The sequence below is a fragment of the Anser brachyrhynchus genome (assembly GCF_964034855.1).
Source record: "Anser brachyrhynchus genome assembly, chromosome: 1".
NCBI classification, from domain to species: Eukaryota; Metazoa; Chordata; class Aves; order Anseriformes; family Anatidae; genus Anser; species Anser brachyrhynchus.
Window position 1 is genome coordinate 51482548 of NC_137694.1, and position 20586 is coordinate 51503133.

Here is a 20586-nt window from a genome sequence, read left to right on the forward strand (position 1 = left end):
AATTAAAAATGTCCTGTCAGAAATAAGTCTCTACCTTCCAGATTAGTTTCCACCTTTCCTTTGAGTATTTATATTCAGCAACGTAAAATGTAAAAATACAAGTTGATACTAAGCAAAAACATAGGTTTCCAGTATTTTAATTTCATAGGCTGCTGTTGTGTTGTGAATATATACTTACAGATATGATGCATTGATCTCCAAAATTAGCTATGAAATTGTGAGAATCAAAGAAAATGATGAAGAGACTAAGTTTTTATGTCATTAGAGGCAAATATTTTATCTAATAATTTAATTATGCCATACAATGAGTAAATAAAGAATAATGCAACAAAGACAATGTCAAAATTTTTGTGCAACAATGATATGAAATGCATTCAAGTGATGATTATGTGGATACACAATCTAAATGAGAATAAATACAGAAAGAAGAATGACCAGAAAAAATAAAAAGTAAAAAACATTTTAAAACAACACTAGTATGGGAAATAATATAACAAATAAATTTACTTAGGCAAACTAAGAAAAAACTTCAAAAAGATCCTGGACATCTATAGGTGGGAACACCTGCCTGAGCAGGCATTCAGGGTCAGAGGAATGTAATCTTCATGATAAAGTTCTTCATGATAATACAAAATATGCTACTCTATGCAGTGTAATAATATTTTATGATTTGGTCTTAATTCAAAAAGCACTTTTCAATGTCTTTTTAGAAGGAAGAAAACTTTATTCTTTTCCTGTGAGCATTTGAACACACATTGGGAAAGGGTCAAGAAGAAAGCTGAGGTGGTGGAGGAAGTCAGACAAAGATAGCAAGGGCTTGGGTACACTGACGGGAAACAGATGCATAAACTGGTCTTGGAGATGATAATGGAGAAGATTTTTTCAAAGGAAACCAAAGTGATTGTGCAAAGTCTCGTACAAGCAGGAGCTACTACATATTGTTAACCCAAGAGAAAACCTGAAAGGAAGCGTCCATCTTTCACACAGAGATTCCGGCACTGCTTGTTTCCACATTCTTTTATTTATAGTCTGTCTTGTTCTGAGCTTCTGTGTCTAAAAATAGTTTGATTTTTATTCTAATAAACCTAGCTGGAGATGCTAAAAAAACTCTTAGATGCTCTGGTATGAGCAGATCTTTCAGGCTCATCCCAGCATGGTGTGAAGCATGTGGGTGCTAGCCTAGATGTGTGTACTGCTTCCACAGTAAACACTGACTGAAAGTCACAGTAAGAAGGCTTTTTTTTTTTTCTATTTTTTTTTTTAAAGAAATGTTGAACATATGTTATATTTAAGAGATATGAAAGATATTTTTCCAAACATATTTTGTGGATATAAAGACTGAAACATATTTCAAATACCTTGCCTTTTTGAGTACTACATCATCCCTCTGATGTTCTATACAGCTATAAATAGTTTTCGATCCCTTTACAGTTGTACACAACTCTGCAGTCTTACATGTGACCATCTTAAGTAAAATATGTTTACTTAATTACGTGTAATTGTACAAGCATAAAAGTATGCATTCAGTTCAGCCTATGATTATGTCTTTGAATCACTTTTCCTTTGGTTTGTATAGTAGTACTGCTGAAAATTCCTTTAATTGTTGTCACAACAAGACAATCTGGGTTTATATGTGTGATTTTTTTCTTTCCTATGAGAAAAATCATAGATTCTGAGAAGCAGTATTTTTCTATCTTGACATACTAACTAAAACATGCTGAGATATATTTACATTCATAACCAACAGCACATTCATTTTACTGCTTAACTAGGCAATAAAAATGCACAACAGCATTTAAAGAATAACTTATCGTGCTGAATTCAATCATATTTTAGCAATATTTCTCACTATTGTGCCTGTTGACACATGTTCCACATTTGGAATTTCTCACACCATGAAAAAAAGTTAGAATATGGAGACAGGCATCAGATCAAAATTAAATGGAAAGATCTAACTATTTAAATAATTGATATTTTTGCACTTCTTTATAAATCATTGTATGTTGTAGGCCAGTATAAAAATGCAAACTATGTTTCATACAGTTTAACACGAACAGAAATGATAAAAAAGCATGACGTAGTACTGAGCTACAGAACTACAAATATGAAAGATTAAGTATAACCTGTGTTATATTTCTAATAATCTCAATTTCTGCTAATGAAAAATAAGTAGGCACAAACTTGCATATATTGCACAAACTTGATGGAAATATTGACTTTAGAAAATGAACTGTCTAACTTTTCAAGTAGAACTTTAAAATGATGTACTGGTATGGTTAATGGGAATCCCAGAAAGATGTATTTTGACCTATTGATATTACAAAGGTATACTACATTGGTATTGTAGGGTTTTCACTATCAGAGGCCCATTGAAAACATAGGCTGATGTTTATCTGCAGTCCAGATGTATTACAAAGTTACACAGGAAATTTTATATGAGTATCTCAATGGTCATTAGAACTCATTCAATTGTATAAAAATAGTAGAAATTCTTCTACTTCTCATTCCCACCTAAAATTTTAAAAAAGCTATACACATGTGTTGTGGTTTAACCCGGCTGGCAGCTAAACACCACACAGCCGTTCGCTCACCCTCCCCCCTCCCTCTCTGGGATGGGGGAGAGAAACGGGAAAGTGAAGCCTGTGAGTTGAGATAAAGACAGTTTATTAAGACAGGGATATAATAATAACAATAATAATAATAATAGTGATAATGATAATAGTATTAATAACAATAATGTGTAAGAAACAAGTGATGCACAATGCAATTGCTCACCACCCGCTGACCGATGCCCAGCCTATCCCCGAGCAGCCCCCCCCACCCCGGCCAGCCACCCCTATATATTGTTTAGCATGACGTCAGATGGTATGGAATACCCCTTTGGCCAGTTTGGGTCAGCTGTCTTGGGTCTGTCCCCTCCCAGCTCCTGCTGCACCCCCAGCCTGCCTCGCTGGCAGGACAGAGCGAGAAGCTGAAAAGTCCTTGGCTTGGTGTAAGCACTGCTCTGCAACAATTAAAACATCAGCATGTTATCAGCATTCTTCTCATCCTAATCCAAAACATAGCACCCTACCAGCTACTATGAGGAAAATTAACTCTGTCCTAACTGGAACCACGACAACATGCTGAGCAACAATTAGATATTATATCATACTGAGAGTTGATGGCACCTAAAGCTATAGCTGTATTCTAACTTTTGACCTCATGTTCTGGAAGTAACTATTAAGAGCAGGAAGCTATCACAGCACAATTTCCTTTTGTTATCTCACAGCTTTTCTTTAAATGTCTATCTCCAAAATTCCATGGCGCACTATTAAAACTACTCCAACCACCAATGTGTAAAAAACCTACAAGAAAAATAATTAAGAAGATTCCAGTCCACGTTATGTGTCCCTCTCACTACCATACCTACTTCCATCAAACAATGACAACTAAAAAAGCAGGTAGGAGTGAGAGTCAGAATTTTGTGGCATTTTCACCCTTGTTTATTCACAACATTAAGGATTTATATAAAATTAATAAATGTGAACTTAGAATGAAAGAAGCGCTGAGCTTGATTTTCAAATTGCAGACAATTTGCCTTTTTCTCTAATTTGCTACAATTATATTCCTGAGTTGCATATTTCTAATATATAAATCAGTAAGTCACCATGTAGCACATGCTTGGCTGCATTTGCAAATATGTTTAGTCCCGCTTCCCTCATCCACGCACACAACAGCCAGGCAAAAAAAAAATGTTACCTAAATATCTACAGTAAAAAATATTGATCAACTGTACTGAAAATACTTTATTTTCTGAGGACACTGTCTGTGTTTGATGCACATATGTCCATGATCTCCAGAGCTTCAATTTAAAAGCATATTCTGACACATCTTGCTGCTAAATAGGTTTTAGACCATGCATTAGTAGTGGCCTCTCTGATACTCTGCAGGTGTAATGTCTCAGAACACCATTGCTTATCATCCTGTCTCCTGCTTGGCACAAGCACAGCTTTTGGAATCATGATAGCATTGGGTGCGAACATGTACCTTCCCTCTTTCAATTGTTGAATGACTGTTTACTTTGTGCCCTGGAATACTGAACACATTTTGGCTTAGCTGGGTTTTATTTACTTATCTTCCAGTGTTTCTTAGTGATTTATTTTTATTTTTATTTTTATTTGGGGGGGGGAGGGGGGAGGAGGGAAAGAGGGCGGGGAGGTAGGGAACAGGAGGTTTTGTGTACACAGTCCTTGGATGTTGTAGTGGGTTTACGTGGCAAGGTTTTCATAGCAGGGGGCCATCGGGGTGGCTTCTGTGAGAAGGATCTAGAAGCTGCCCCATGTTTGGTAAGAGCCCCACTGCTGACCAGAGCTGAGCCAATAAGTGATGTTGTTTTGCACCTCTGTGAGAGCATATTTAAGACAGGGAAAAAAAAAATGCTGCACCACACAGCAGCTGGGAGAGTGAGAGGTGTGAGGAACAGCCTTGCAGGCGCCAAGGTCAGTGAAGAAGGAGGGGGAGAGGTGCTCCAGGCACCAGAGCAGAAGTCCCCTGCGGCCCGTGGTGAGGACCATGGTGAAGCAGGCTGTCCCCCTGCAGCCCATGGAGTACCACGGTGGAGCAGGATTCCACGCTGCAGCCTGTGGAGGAGACCACAGTGGAGCAGGTGGACCTGCACCGATGGAGACTGCGGCCTGTGGAAGACCCCTGCTGGAGCAGATTCCGGGCCAGACCTGTAGCCCATGGAGAGGAGACCATGCAGGAGCAGGTGACCTGGCAGGAGCTGCTGCCCGTGGGGGATCCAGGTTGGAGCAGTTCGCCCCTGAGGGATGGACCCCGTGGAACGGACCCATATCTGGAGCAGTTCTTGAGGAGCTGCTGCCTGTGGGCAGCCCACGCCGGATCAGTTCACCAAGGACTGCATCCCGTGGGAGGGACCTCACAGCACAGGGGACAAGAGTGACCAAGAAGGAGCGGCAGACAAGAAGTGCTATGGACTGACCATAACCCCCATTCCCCGGTTCCCCTGCATCACTTGGGGGGAGGAGGTGGAAGAGGGTGGTTGGGGGGGAAGGTGCTTTTGGTTTCTTTCCTTTGTTTCTCATTTCTCTAGCTTGTTAGTAATAAGCAATAAATCTTACTGTCTCCCTATGCTGAGTCTGTTTTGCCCATCACAATAATTACTGTGCGATCTCCTCATCCTTATCTCAACCCTTGAGCCCTTTTCATCGTATTTTCTCCCCGTTCCTCTTTCAGGAGGGGGAGTGAGAGAGCGGTTGTAGTGGAGCTCAGCCGCCCACCCGAGTAAAACCACCACAGATGTGTGAGGATATCTGGGCCAAAGTCAATGGGGAATTGAAGATTTTCACTAATCTCATGAATTTTCCATTTTTTATCAGTTTTAGCTAAAGATTAACTGGTAGCAATTCCCTTATATTTCACTAAATTCAGGAGGGAGCAAGTTAGCCTTTGGAAATAAGTATGAGTAGAAAGATTACATGCAAAGCTCTGAAAGAAACACTACTATGTATCTCATTTTTTCCTTTGGTATTTTTAGAGATAAATATTGCATCAATTTGATTTTCAGATTACAACTGATAGGCTTTTGGTGTTGGAAAAGTTTTAAGAACATTTTAGGAAATACAATTGATTGTACTGTCTACTAATAGACTATTGGGTGGTAGCAGCGGCAGTAGTCTTGTGTTTATTCCAGCTATTTTTAACCACGTAAGAGGTAGGGATCAAGGCTAAGCTAGTTACCTAGGTTATTTCTACAGTCAGTAAATAAAGAGAAAGGCACTTAAAAGAAGCATTCATTCCCTTGCTATCAATGCAGTTGAAATGAGTCACCGTTGGGAATTGCTAGTCAGAATACACTTGAGTGTAAAGGAAGTATAAATCAGATAGTTTAGTTAGATAAGACAATTAAAGTCAAGTGACATGAATTCTAAAAAGTTATTATTCTATATAGAGAGAAGACCCCATGTCCTAGAAGAGAAAGTGGCAAATTTAAATTGGCATAGTATTCAGTCTTAGTTCAAATGCAGGGTATGATCTAAACTCTGCCCTCTGATAAAGAAGCAAGTTGCATTGGACAGTAGTAATAGAAGTGCTAAAAACCTTCTTAATTCCACACTTTTACCTGCCTGAACACACTTACACCTTTACAGGGAAAACAGAGATAAACTGGCTATGTTGACTTAATCTTTCCTTTCTTTAGTGGCAGATCTACAGAGGATGATACAGAATTAGAGTCATTTTACAATTAATGTGCAAAAAAATTAGATTTCATCAGAACACAGCTCACATTTCCATTGTAGAAAGTGTGCTGAGGTCCTTGGCATATTCTTTCTAAGACTTTTTCTCCTTTAGGATCTAAAGACACTCATCAGAAGAATTTACCAGCAATTTGAAATACTAGCAGCTCTTGTGTCTTGCAGATGAGAATGATAAGTGTAGCATCTAGAACTACATTAGGAGAATCTTTGGACAATTTCTTTTAAACCAACATTAATTATTTGCATTTATCTTTGGTCCTATAGCAACACAGGAGAAAGAACATTGATTATCAACATTCTGCTGAGTTGGAATTCTTAGGACCATAGAGAAAGTGAATAGATAACATTAGTGTAAATACAGGTCAGTGTACATTAGTGTAAAAAAAGCTGCCAAACTAAATTTTTGCACAAACTTCTGGTTCAATAACTAAATTATTAAAAATAAATAAATAAATAAATAACCCTTTAGACATTCAGGCAACCTGATCCTGAAAAGTGTCTGGTTCCCTCTTCTTCTTTTCCTCCTGTCACACACTTATGTCACCATTAGCCTTCTCTTCTCCAGGCTGAACAGTCCCAGCTTTCTCAGCTTCTTGCATGAAAGATGCTCCAGTCCACTAATCAGCTTCATGGCAAAGTGTTGGATTTGCTTCAATAAGTCCATATTTTATTTATTTATTGTTTTGTTTTGCTTTGCTTTGTTACTGGGTAGCCCAGAACTGCTCCAAAAGTGTCCTCATCAGTACAGAGTAGAAGGTAGAAGGATCTTTCTACCTGATGAAAATGGTCTTCCTAATGCAGCCAATGATGCTATTTGCCTTTTTGCTGTGAGGGCACGTTGCTTGCCTATGGACAATTTCTTGTCCACCAGGACCCCCAGGTCCTTCTTGGCAAAGCAGTTTTCCAGCTACTCAGACCCTAAACCTCTACTGGTGCATGAGATTATTCATTTGCCCCTGTTGCATTTCCTGAAGTTCCTCTCTGCTTTTTTCTCCAGCCTGTCCAGGACCCTCTGAATGCTAGTACCACCATCTAGTGTCACTCCTCACAGTTTTGTATCATTTGTGAACTTGCTCAAACTGCACTGTGTTCCAGCACCAAGGTCATTAATTAAGATGTTGAAGAATCTCATGTTCAACAGTCTGCATGGTTTCACTTGTTGACAGTTTACAGTCTTGCTTGTAAACAGATGTTTACAAGTCTTACAAGGAGCAGCTGAACTGGGTAGTTTAGCCTAGAGAAAAGGGGGCTCAGTAGAGACCTTATCACACTCTACCATTGCCTTAAAGGAGGCTATACTGAGGTGGGGATCTGGCCCTTCTCCCAAGTACCATGTGATAAGATGAGGGGAAAATGCCTCAAGTTGCACCAGGAGAGATTTAGGTTGGATATTAGGAAAAATTTCTTTACTGAAATGTTTGTGTGGCACTGGAACGGGCTGCCCAGGGAAGTGGTAGGGTCACCATCCCTGGAGGTCTTCAAGAAACATGTAGATGAAGAACTTAGTAGCATGCTTTAGTGTTGGACTTTAATACTAGGTTAAAGGTTGGACTAGATGGTCTTAGAGGTCTTTCACAAAGTGAATAATTATATGATTCTATGATTTTAAAACAGTAATGATCGCAGTATTGATTCCTGGAGTACACCAATAGTGATTTGACTCCAACTGGACTTAATGCCAAAGAATAATAGTAACGTTGAATTAATCTCACTCTTAAAATGAGATGAATCTATTGGATTGTTCCCTGAAGTGAAAAACGTCTAATATATCATAATTTGGGTTCTAAAACTATGGAAATAGAATTTCTCAGTAACGTGTAATTAATCCCTTATATTTTGAAATTGTTACAAGCATAGTTAATTTGAAATTCTGAAAGTGTTCAACCCTCTCTGAAATGCTGTTGCATCCTGTAGCATATCTGCAAAGTCAGTATACACCTACACAAACACTGTAATTATCTAAGCTTTATCTTTTCCATTACATTTAAGGTTGAGCTTGAAGAGGCATGTTCTTATTGTGTGTGTTTGGAGTGGATTGAGTTGTGGGTTTAAAGTGTCATTTTCCTTTCTACTTTGCACAGAACAGAACTTTTGGGGAAGGAATCTGATTTCAAATACCTGATCTTATCTGACATTCAGAAAATACTTTCTGTACAGCAATTGACCGGTAGCAGTAAGGTACACAATAGACTGTGTTATCATGGATGTTCCTCACTTGTTCTTTTTACCCTTGTGTTCTGAAGCCCACAAGTATAAAATAAACAAACTACAAAGCAACAATAAAGAGAAAACACTGTATTATGAATGTGATATCTTCATGTGTATGATATATATATATAATAGAAATTATGGTTGTTCTTACTCCTTTAAAAATAATTTTCTCTGTTCAAAATATTTAAAAATATGGAAGAACATATACATCGTTATTCTTCTAACATTAGCGGATGAGAGAAGTTCTTGAAGGACTCTAATAATTTTTGATTGCCATTTATGTCTTTTAAAAAATGAAAATTTCCAGAAAGTAGAAAAGAAACTACTTTTGATTAAGCACAATAATAACTTGCAATGAATTTATCACATATGTGAAGAAGCTTTTTTTACAAGTCTTATGAAGCTAAATTATGCAAAAGGCTACCTTTTTTTTTTTCTTTTCTTCTAACATTAGAAGCATGGAATTCATCCCGTGTCGTACTGTAAATCTTTTCCTATTGGCTTCTTTTTGACTATGATCTACTTATATAAGCTCTAATTTGGAAAAATAAAAATAAAAAAAGGTAAGTACTTGATTTTAAAGACATTGAAATCAGTGTTCAAACCCAAAGAATGCAAAGAATGTTTGATCCTTTTGATATTTTTAGTCACTGCTGTGTACACTATCCGGGAGGGTGGAGGGGGCTGGGGAGGGGAGTATTATGCTTATTTAATTCCTTTGAATGTCGTTTCATGATATTTCTCAGAGAAACTTCATGATAATGCTCAGAGAAGCCATTCTATGATTCTATGAAGGTAAATACTCAACTGAACCTCATCAGTACAGTCAAATTAGAATGCTATCCTATTATTGTTGGATATGGTAGACAATGCAGTTTGTTTCTTCATTCCTGGATTTCCTGTGTCTCAGGAATACTACAGATGAAAGTTCCTCCTTTGATGTATATGGTTTGCAGTAAAGAGCTCAGATCTACTAGAAAATGATTTTACAAGGACCTCAATTTCCTCTGTAGATATACTTTTTTAAAAAATAATAATAATAAAAAAAAAGCTAAAAAAAGATTTCTGTAAAAGCTCATATATATCAGTGGCTTCAGCTGCTGCTTCTGCAGAAAATGCTTAGTTCAATCTCTTTATTGTTCTAGAGATTCACTCAAGAAATCAACAGCAATAAAAAATATTTCAGATATATTCTACATTTGGGGTTTGATCTTTGCCCATCAAATTCTTTTAAATAGATACCACTTTGAAGAGATAATAACAAAGGAAGTAGAAAAGTGTTTCTAGAGAGCTAGTGAATTCTAGAGAATTCTAGAGAGCTAGTATATTCTTATATCTAAATTGCAAATCAGGTGTACAAATAAGGAAATTAATAATTTCTGAATTCACTTTATTCAGTAATATATTTTCTTCAATTTGTCTTAGAATTTTGTAGATCCAGACAGCCAAGAAACAGTATTAGTTCCTTATTTTTCTACTTTGTCATTACTTTTTGTGGCTGCCAAATACCGAAGTTAGGTAAGATTCATGTCACTTAGTTTTAGCTATGTAAAAGCTGAAATGTGCTCTTGCTCTTTTTCTCTCTCTCTCATTTGTGGAAGTTAGTGAATTATCTGTTACAACCTTGCCACCCCCCCCACCCCCAACACCTGAAAAAAAAAAATGTTTTTTGAGCCAAAACACATCACCATTCAGATGACAGTACATGAACATACAACCTAGCATGATGCCTTGAGTCTTCTGGAAAAAGAAGCTGAATGGTATTCAAGAATGTGGTCAAAATTGCCAGCTCTCCAATATAAGTAGCTCTTTGGTGAATACCAAGGTCTACATAAAAGGTATCACATTACTTTGAGAAGTTAAGAGAACCAAGATGAATGATGTGCACAATAGATATCCTACCTTTAGACTGAAGAGTCTGTCTGTGTCTTGGCTTACCCACACTACCTGGTAAAAGCAGAATCTCATTTCACTCACTGCATTGAAATGAAGCAGCTCCCTGCCTTATTGTCCTACTGTATAGAGAATTTATTCCATATAAAATTATATACTTCATCTGAATGCATCAAATGAACTGACTTTCTGATCTTGCCATGTACTGTGGGTGAGTCAAAGATACAGACAGCCCATAGATTACTTCCCCCATTAACACAACCTGAAGGCATGAGCCCACTGTGGCTGTTAAGCTCTTTAATGGGTATCTCTGCTTTCAAATATCATGTAGTAAAGACATTAAGATCTTACTCTGGGACATGCAGGTAATAGTACATCTTCTGTGTGTTGTACTGTGATGAATCCATTGCGCAGAAACTGTAGCACCAGCAAAACGATGTTCTGGCTAATGCCTGAGAGAGTGATACCTGGAGTCAGAGAACTGGCTTGCATGATGCATAAAAGGAATTGTCTCAGGATAGACAACCAAAGTCATTTTTTTATAAGGAAGATAACTTACAGGAGTCTACTACAACCAAGAAGTGCCAGCCACAGTGTCATAGATGGAGAAGACCTTTGATTTGATCTTAAGATATTGTCAGAATTAGAATAATTCTATGCTCAGGAAAGGTATGGGTCCATGCTGTAGGTCCTTGCTTTGTAGTTTGAGCCAGTGAGTTATTGTATATGTGCTATCCCCGTAAATGAAACAAAAGAAACAAAGGAAAAATGTGGGTGGAATTGCACCCTTTTCATACCTGTATCCAGATATCTCACACTGGTTTTGTAGCCAGTGAAGAGAAACGGGAATTTTTAGGGCACAATTCATCTGATATATTTTAGACCCTGACTTTAGAATGAGATGAATCACAACATACAAACACATTGTTCTGCACTGGCTATAAAAGAATCCTAAGTGTGACTAGCTCAGACATTGCCATCATAGTTGTCTGTGTTTGGTCAAAAGAATGTCATTCTAAGAAGACAACAAAAAACAACTCCAATGAGCTCACAAGTAATGGAACATATATTCAACAGACGTATCCCAAAAGTCCAAATGGAAGAATGGACTGAATATGTCACCTCAGGAGCTAGGCCTTCATGCATCAGTTCACAAATATATGTGCTCCTCTGTTGTAGTGTTTCCTGGAAGCCTAGTATTTCCTGGATTGCCTTTCTCTTGTTATTAAAGGCCACTAAAACTATTTTCTTCATAACTGGTTAGGAAACATAGAGTACTGGAGATTTTAAAAGCATTTACAATAGTGTTTCATGTCACTGCTTCGTTGGACTGTTAGTCTCCCTGAGCTGTCTATTGCAGTGGCAGAGAGAGGCTTCTACAAAAGGTGGTTTAGAGTAACAGTATAAGGCAGGCACTCTAAAGGAACCAGTCTGAGCAAAGTGGCATGTGTACAATCATATAAGCCTCACCATAAAACACATATTTAAAAATAAGAGAGCTATTGCACATGTAAGAGGGCTAATCTAGGAATGGATACGAATTGCAGAATATAAAATCAAACATTTTTTTAATGTCATAGAGGTTTTACGTCTATTATTCGCCTTTTTATTTTATCTAATGTATTATGGATATTTTGTTTCTTAGTAAAAACACTTCACTGTTTGTATTATAGTATGTAGGACCAACTAAAACTTTAAATTAACAATCAGTATTTTTGAACTTTAGTTGCAAAGACATGTTATTTATTTATTTATTAGTCAAAAATTCTTTTACTGTACTTATTTTTCCCTAAACTCTAAAATTCAATTTCCTCTCATAAATACACTCCAGTTACTGGTATTACAAAAATGAGAAAAGCAGATTATGAAAGTGGACATTCATACTTATTAAACTTATTCTTGACAACATTTAAGAGAACTCCTTTCTGTCTGTGTATTGAATTCATCAGAGTGCTCTGAATTGCTCTCAATAGCACATTCACTCACACTGAAATAACTGTTTTAATTATTAAGCACGTCTCTGTGATATTCTTGTAATTTAAGAGACACAAAAAATGAAAGCTTCCTGTCACTAATCTGAAGCAATATAGACTCTTTAGAGAAAAAACAGTTTGGAAGTTTAAATTTAAAATACTCAATACAAAATCATCAAAGGCCCCTTTAAAGGTTTACTCATTCCCTACTATCAAACTCTATTTATTTAACTATTAATTGGGTGCAGGAGAAAAAAAAAATCACAATGCAATTTTTTATGATTTTTTGCCATTAGAAAGTTTGGTAGCAGTCAGTCTTTTACTGCTATGGTTTGAGTTTATATATAGTAAGTGATACACAGAATAGCGGAAAAGGTCATTTAAGCCTTTATTGATCATCATCATGGCACCAAGGGGCATGGTTTGGTGATGGGACTCTGTAGGTCAGGTTAATGGTTGGACTTGATCTTGAAGTTCTTTTCCAACCTAGATCATTTTACAACTATATGAGTCTATCATGTTTGTCATATGCTAGGGATAAGAAGTCTATCCTCCACACCTGACAGGCAATTTTATTGATGTTTTGGTTTTGGGCTTCTTTAAAAAAAATAAAAAATAAAAAATAAAAAAAAATCTCTGTCAATGAAGCCTTGGAAAACAAAGTTTTTCTTATGTTACAAAATTTATCTCTGGCATAACTTAACAGATACAACTTAATACAATATTAGTAAACAGATAGATTGAAGCTGGGAGAAAAATGAAATAAGCATCTCCTGAAGAAATTAGAAAAGAATCTGCTACAAGGCAGAGGACGCAATCCCTTCTGCTTCACTACTATTTTTTTGAATGATGGCACATCAGATTAATGAAATGAAGTTCCAACTGTTCTTTGGATATCAGAGGTTACCACAGAGAGATGCACACAGAATTATTTAGGCTTTGGAGAAATGTCCCCTACACAAATGGAGCTAGTTTTATTTGACAGATCACAAAGACAGAGGGTAAGCAAATATGATGCATGTGCTCACAGAGAAACCATGCCTTCATGGATCTGAAATGCTTCTTAGTCCTTTGTGTAGCTATGCATCCCAGGACTCTTCTCATTTCTGCCTAGAGACACTTTTCTGAAGCCTGCTGGAAATCTGATGAGTAAACTTAAAATTGCCATCATGGTAGTGGAAAGCTGCCAGTGTACATGGTGTGTTTTCTGGGCAACCAAAGGCTTCCTTTCTATGAAGCATCTATTTGCATGGACTCTAATTGACAGTAGGCAGAACTGACTTGGAATGAAGAAGCAGTAATGAAACCTCTCCCACATCTCCTGCTTAGCTTGCATGACCTAATTGCATTTCAGTGCGAGATAATATGTTGCAGATTTTACTGTACTTCTAAAATTGTCTCTCTTAGTTACACAACTAACATCAATTAATGAATAATCACAGCTAGACTAGCCCATAAATAGCAAATAATTTTAATGTTTTCTTGTCAAAAAATAAACAAATGCCAGAAGGGCTCATAGTCTGAAAATCCCCAAGTAGCTTCCAAGATATCAGTGGAGTTTCTGCTGGTAAATCTGGATACAGAATCAGAACTGAAGATGACAAATTTTGGGTGTATCTTGCCCCCACTGGATTGCTTCTACTGAAAAGAAAGCAGAAAATTTCTACTGAAAAGAAAGCAGAAAAAATAACTGCGTTATTTTTTATTGTGACAATATATGAAGTTCAACACATAAAATATCTTTAAAACAGGAACAAAATGTAGCTTTTAATAAAGAATTCTTTTCATTCTGTAGAAGCTTATTCACCAAGGTTTAGTGTTTTTGTTTTGTTTTGTTTTATTCTGATTTTTTTTTTCCTGGGTGCTTTTTATTTTAAAGAAGAAGCAAATTGTTGGCCCTTAAACCCATACATAGTTTTCTAAGCCTTCTTTATAGAATGAATTAGTTAGTTTATTGATCAGGAAGCTGCTGTCTGAGTGCTCAGTGGAAAGTCTTAATGAAACACTTATCTGAGAAAAAGATTAGTAATACAGCCAGTGCAAACCAATTTTCTCACATTTAATCTCCTAATCTATTTTACATTATTTCCCAGGGGTGCCATGAACTTCACAGATACATGCTTTTGTGAAAATGATAAATTATTTGGCAGAATTTCATGAGATTGGAAGTTGCTCTATAACAGCTAGTCACATTTCAAAGTGGATTTTTTTCCTATTCTGAAATACTTAAACCTGGTCTAACTAGAGAGTAAAGTTCCCAGCATTGCCATTTGTTAAATAAATAAATAAATACATACATACATAAATAAAAGATTGGAACTCACACAATAAAAAATCATTGCTTTTAGATCTTGGCAGGATATTCCAAATGCACATTATTATGTTCTATATAATAAGTTCTATGAAATAATGTGTAAGGATGCCATGTTAAAATAGCTTTTAATACCTGACATAGGTCCATAAGATGCTACACAAGATGTATCCTCAGAAGTGCATACTTCTCACGAAAGATATTCCTTGTTCCTCATTGCATAATACCTCTCAGAGTTCTGCAACTCTGGTAATGTTACTGCATTGTAACTAGCCACAGAAACTGTGAAACAAGAAGAGCATGGGGGATTATCACTACTTAGTGGCGAGCATCACTTTTTGTGTTTCATCAAATGATTGCTCTAAATTGATCATATACTGCCTGCAAGGAGGCTCTTTCTTCTCTCCACATCAAGACTACAAATGAATAAAGATGCCAGCTACCTTTCTGTGAAATGAGGCTACATGATGTGCTGTAGAGAAAACCATGATCAGGTTCAGCCAGGGTAAGAATGAAACTTTTCTGATAAATCCTAATTGGTTTCGGTCAAAACTTATGTTGCTTTTCTTTTCACCAGCAAAAATTTGTCTTATTCAAAAGTTTATCTAATTCTTTGTGCAATTCCATTACAATGGTGATGTCCAGGATACTTGGTTATGGCCTAAGACTAACTCTTAATGTAAACCTCAGGTAAGAGACTGTGGGACCCTGAGTTAAAATTTAGCTTACAGAATAAGTCTCATTAGCTAATATAGCCTGTGCTTTCAGTGAAGGTACTGAGACCTGCAGAAGTGTATTCAGACCAGTATGTCTCACTAATATATTCAGCTTAGTTCCTAACAGATTCAAGAAATTGGGTTTGCCTCTCTGTATGCATTGTATGTGATATTCCCTGTACTCACACACTATACAAATATTATATGTGGTAGTTGTCCATAAAAGTTTCAGCTTGCTGTTGAATCTATCAGAGCTTGTATCCATGTCTTCCTTTTCTTTGTTGATGAGTCAATGGACAGAATCTATTGAATACTTATTTAACTCACTTTTTAGCTTTATCTTTCTGTAAATTTTTTCATCTGAACAGAGTCCAATGCTATTTTCAATTCTAAGGCATTTCTACCTTTATTTCTGATGCATCCTAAACCCCCACTCCTGAATCTCCAACTGCTTCTAAGGTTACTCTCTCTGGATATGAGTGTGTTCTCTTCATGCCCATCCTGTTCTTCTTTTCCCTTTGCTTCGTCTCTCACAGCAGAACTTGAGGGCTCAGATTTCTTTGATATTTTTATAACCTTCTAGGCTCTTTCCAGAGAGTTCCCATTAACTCGTCATCTACATTATTTTTCTAAAACCCATTTTTTACACTACACTATGTTTGATAAAATATATCCAGTGGTATATGCTGCCACCCACCCAGTGATGGATTAGATAGTGCTTTACCATCTAAGTCAATACATCTTCCTATTTCTTAGTCATCTCTTCACTTTGGTTCAACTTGATTCCTCCATGCCAGAGGATACACTTTACATTTTGCACAGAGCACTGCAGCCAAAGTTCTGTAGTTCCATTTTATGTTATTTTAAAGCTGAAGACACTTCATCCTCCAATTTCCATATTAAATTCACACTTTACTTTTTTAATGTATTTTTGTACCTTGCCTTGGCTGAAGCATCTACTCCCTCCCAAACTCTCAACCTTTGTTCCCAAATTGTCAGGTTCTGCGTATATCTATAAACTATTCCACTGTTTGAAATAATCTGTCACTTTTTGTGGATCAAGGAGCAATATACCTTTCACATTTTTTCTTATTTCTATTTTTTTTTTTTCCAGAACCCATTTCATTTGCCTATCCTATCAGTGTCAATTTTGGGTAGTCTACCACTCATATACCTCTTTTTTTTTTTTTGCTTTCTGTATCTAGAATACAAGTTTCAGAAGACATGACAAACTCTAAGCCATTTATTTTGAGCACGTGGAGCTAAACAAACAATGGTAAACTATCTGAAAAATATACTTATTGCCAACTTAAAATCCAAGATCTAGCCTCTGTATTTGTTAGCCTCATTCTGAATTAAACCTTCCTTTCCCTCATACTAGTTTTTACTTCTCTGCTGCCAGTGACAGCTAACATCCTGCCTGTCAGCCTGAAATATTTTATACATACTTTGAGGCTTTCACTGTGACAGACCTGATGGGAGTCTATCTGAGCCCAATGGAATAGCCTATCCATTATAATTTTCTAGTTGACTACCAACAGTAGCTCAAATGTATATGGTAACTTATGTTTTTGTTTGTTAGTTTGTTTGTTTTTCATCTTGCTTAAGAAGACTGTGACACATGCAGATTTTTGTAATAGCCATGTACAAAAATTCTTTTTTTTTTTTTCCTGTGCTTCCTTTGCTGTTTTTTAAAGAGGATTGAATGCAACCCTTGAGGCATCATGTGCAGCTTCCCAAAAAGAAAAGCTGAAAAACAAATTGGACAAGCATTAAGAAGTGCAAGTAAAGCATTTTAGTTATGCAACAGTGGAATGATATGTTCTAAGGCTGAGGAGTGAAAAAGCTTCTGAGCATCTTAGTCAAATCAGGGATTGCAATAAATTTCACAAAGGATTTAATAATCCAGTCATGTTTTTTATGTTGCTTTTGTTTTTGTTTTGTGTGTGTGTGTTATCTCTGGATTTTGTTTATATAATAAATGTAATAATGGATCTTCTTACCGTATGCCCTAGAATACAGACTCTGCATTCAAAGGCAAAGCTTCATTTCTGATTTGGAAATATAACATAAAAATTATGCAGTTGTCACTTCTGACATCCATCAGTTCCTCAGTAAATAAGCAACTTTTCTTGAGCTGCTGGAGCACAGCACTCAGGCAGACTAGAATATAATATAAATATGATCTTGTTGTGGCATCTCTTTACATCTGTAGATGCAAGTAGATTCACTGTATTGGTAGGATAAGTCTAGGTCATTAACCCAGATTAGCATATTTAAGGGTAAAAGAACATCACAGGGCCTTTTGTTATATACCTGTTAGAAAAGCAAATAGATCAGGAAAATGAACAATAATCTCTGAAAGTGGGACAAAGCACAAATCCCAAGTATTGTCAGAAAGTGATGAAAAATTAAAATGAATTGAATATGAAATGGTTCATCACAGTGAGCTTGCATGTATGTAGTACAGAGAAGTTACTGCAGGGTTGGCAAAATAAAAATCCTCTGAAAAGGGGGAAAACAGGGAAGAAAATCTTGCTTTGGCACAAATTTTGTTATTTGAAAAAGCTATCTAGACATCACAAATGAAAGCTGTTTAAAACTTTTAACAACTTTACATTTAAATTTCATTTTTTATTGTTTGTTTCAAGGATTTGTTTATTAAGAGCACTATTACTAGAAAGTCACTAGGGATTTGCTTCTGAAAAAAAAACATTTCATAAAATTCTGTTGAGTGTTGCAAATTCTGCAAAGGAAACATCACATTACTATGTGAAAATCAGGCTTGGTCTTTACCGAGCTTTCACACCTTTGCAGGTCCTATAAAGAACACCTTCTTTATGCTGCAAAGGCATGTGATTGCATATTTTAGTTCACTGTGTTTTCATTGCTGTATCATTTTTGAAAGTCAAAAGAATAAAAGTTTCATATTATTATGAAAAACTGTGCAAATATGCATGAGTACAAACAAATACTAGAGATTTGGGGTCTGAAGAAAATGAAGAAAACTAATCTCATTCAGAAAGGAAAAGAGTAAGAATTCATGCATGTATGTTAATAATTACATTTTAACTTCTTAATGCCAGCTTTATGAAACAAATTACCGTTATAACATTCTAATATCTACTTGTGCATGAACAATGAAAGCATAAAATCTGTGAGCAAAGCTGTGACTTCAGAACTGAATGATGATGCGGTATTTTTTTTCGATATTAGTCTTAGTTTTGAGTAATTATGAATATTCTGTTCAAATGGTCTTAAAGAACATCAGGGGTCTCACTGTGGAAAGTTCTGAGACTATTTGTCTAAAGATGACTGACATTACCTACACCAAAGGGAAAATTTACCTTTTTATTCTTGCAAATGTCACTTGTGTAGTATTCCACAATACAAAATTGGAAATAGAACAGCAAGAAGATGCAGTTCTAGGAAAGTGTAAGGAAATCTGCATGTACAAGTCTGCGCACCTTTTTTAGCTAAAGGCTCACATTATAAATATGCCAAATAGCACGTTCAGACTGGCAGAGAGAAACAGGCTTTGGAGCACGTTGAAGTCGGGCAAGAGTGCGTCCGCACTGCCATCTGGTGTTAGTGATTGCATCCATGTCTCTTTCATGATCTGCTGACAGTGACAGATGCCTCATCGCCGAGGTGTCCTTCTTTCTGGTTCCTTTGGTTGGTATAAACCAGTAAGTAAGTTTTATGAACAATTAAACAGCATTGGAACTGTATTTTTCTTTCAACAGTTTCAAGGGTTCTATCTGTAAAACAAGAACGTTGTAATGACTTCATGTGAAACCAACACAAGAAATGCAAGTGTTTTCTTTTAAATGGTGGCCATACTAAACTCTTCTCTTTCTGCATATCAGCATTGGTAATAATAGTCCTGCATTCCTCCAGTTTCACCTGAATAATTCCCTCAAGTTCTGTTCCTAATCCAACAAAGTAATGATCTAATGAAAACTGCTTGTGCAAAAAGAAACAAAATATATCCACAAAACGTAGTTATAAACACCTTCCTCACACTTAGGGACTTCAGTCTGGTTGCTCAGAGCAAAGGCAAGGGAACTGTGTGATACCACAAGCCCAATCAGCAAATATGGCACAGTCATCTTGTGAGTGAAAAGACACTTGCTTATTCCCAAGTATTCCAAAGGAAAACTTCAGTGTGAGCAACTGTAGTGCATCTCTGCTACCCCTGAAGCAGCAAGAGGTTGTACGCACTCCAAGCACTACTTGAATTTTCAGTAGTCAAGCTAGCTTACACCATTCTCTGAGAGTTGCCAGTATTTCATCTTTCCAGGGATACTCTGATAAGTTTTTAAAAGAGTGCATTGTTTTGGAAAGCCATCTTTTTACTGGGAGAAATATATACATATACATATATATATGTGTGTGTATGTATGTATGTTTCATGGTCTGCTCTAAAACAGGGGCAATCTTTCCACAACATTTCCACAACAACTGTTATCATGTCCTCTGACAGTCTGCTGAATCCACAGACCCCCCACTAACCACTGTTCTGTCACTGGAGAGGGAACAAGTCTGGAGATTCATGACCCTGATAGCTCCTTCCTGATATTCATTTTTATTAGACATTAAGGAAGAGTAAAGGGTTACTGTAACCTAAAAAAGTAGCTACATTAGACTTAATCAGCTTAAGTATGTTCAGTCTGCTTCAAACTTTCCCTTCATCAAAAAAATAGGCACAGGTCTGACCAATTAATTAAATATATATTGTTATTCTTTTTTTTTTTTTTCTTTGTGCAACATATAAGTTGTTCTTATTCTCAGCACAGTGATTTTAAAAGAAGGCTTTGTACAACCAGTGTCCATTCACTGCAGTTCGTCTATATGCACAAAACCTAGTAGTCACATTTTTATATTACTCATTCTTGATGTATTTACCTTTCTGTTCTCTGGAGTCTACTGGACTTATATTTTGTACTCTTAGATAGATTTAATTAGTCTGGCAAAGCAAATATAGATTGAATTTTGCATTTGGAAGGTTTTTTGTTATTGGTCCAAAATTTCTCAACACGACATGACAAATCATAGTTGGGTATATTTTATCAGGTTAGTTATTCCGTGCTTTAAAAAATGAAGGTGTTTAAATATAGGGTTTAAACACCTCATATGCAGTGCTATTTACTACTTCACATAGTTTGTAGACCTTTACACTCTCTTTGTATATACCTTCAATATATTAAATATGATAAAAA

The 20586-nt window shown here is 36.4% G+C and overlaps 1 protein-coding gene across 12 annotated transcripts in view; it reads left to right on the top strand.

Annotated features, from left to right (window-relative positions):
• Nucleotides 1-20586, top strand: part of MGAT4C (MGAT4 family member C) — a 412384-nt gene that overhangs the window by 382849 nt on the left and 8949 nt on the right. The window contains exon 1 of one of the 12 annotated variants that reach the window (XM_080588171.1): nt 8707-9034. The exons of 10 other annotated variants lie outside the window; for them this stretch is intronic. The gene's annotated coding sequence lies outside the window, so the exon portion shown is untranslated. Of the gene's footprint in view, nt 1-8706; nt 9035-14660; nt 15154-20586 lie in introns of those variants that run through there. One more of the 12 variants, XM_080588170.1, reaches the window with a different exon arrangement.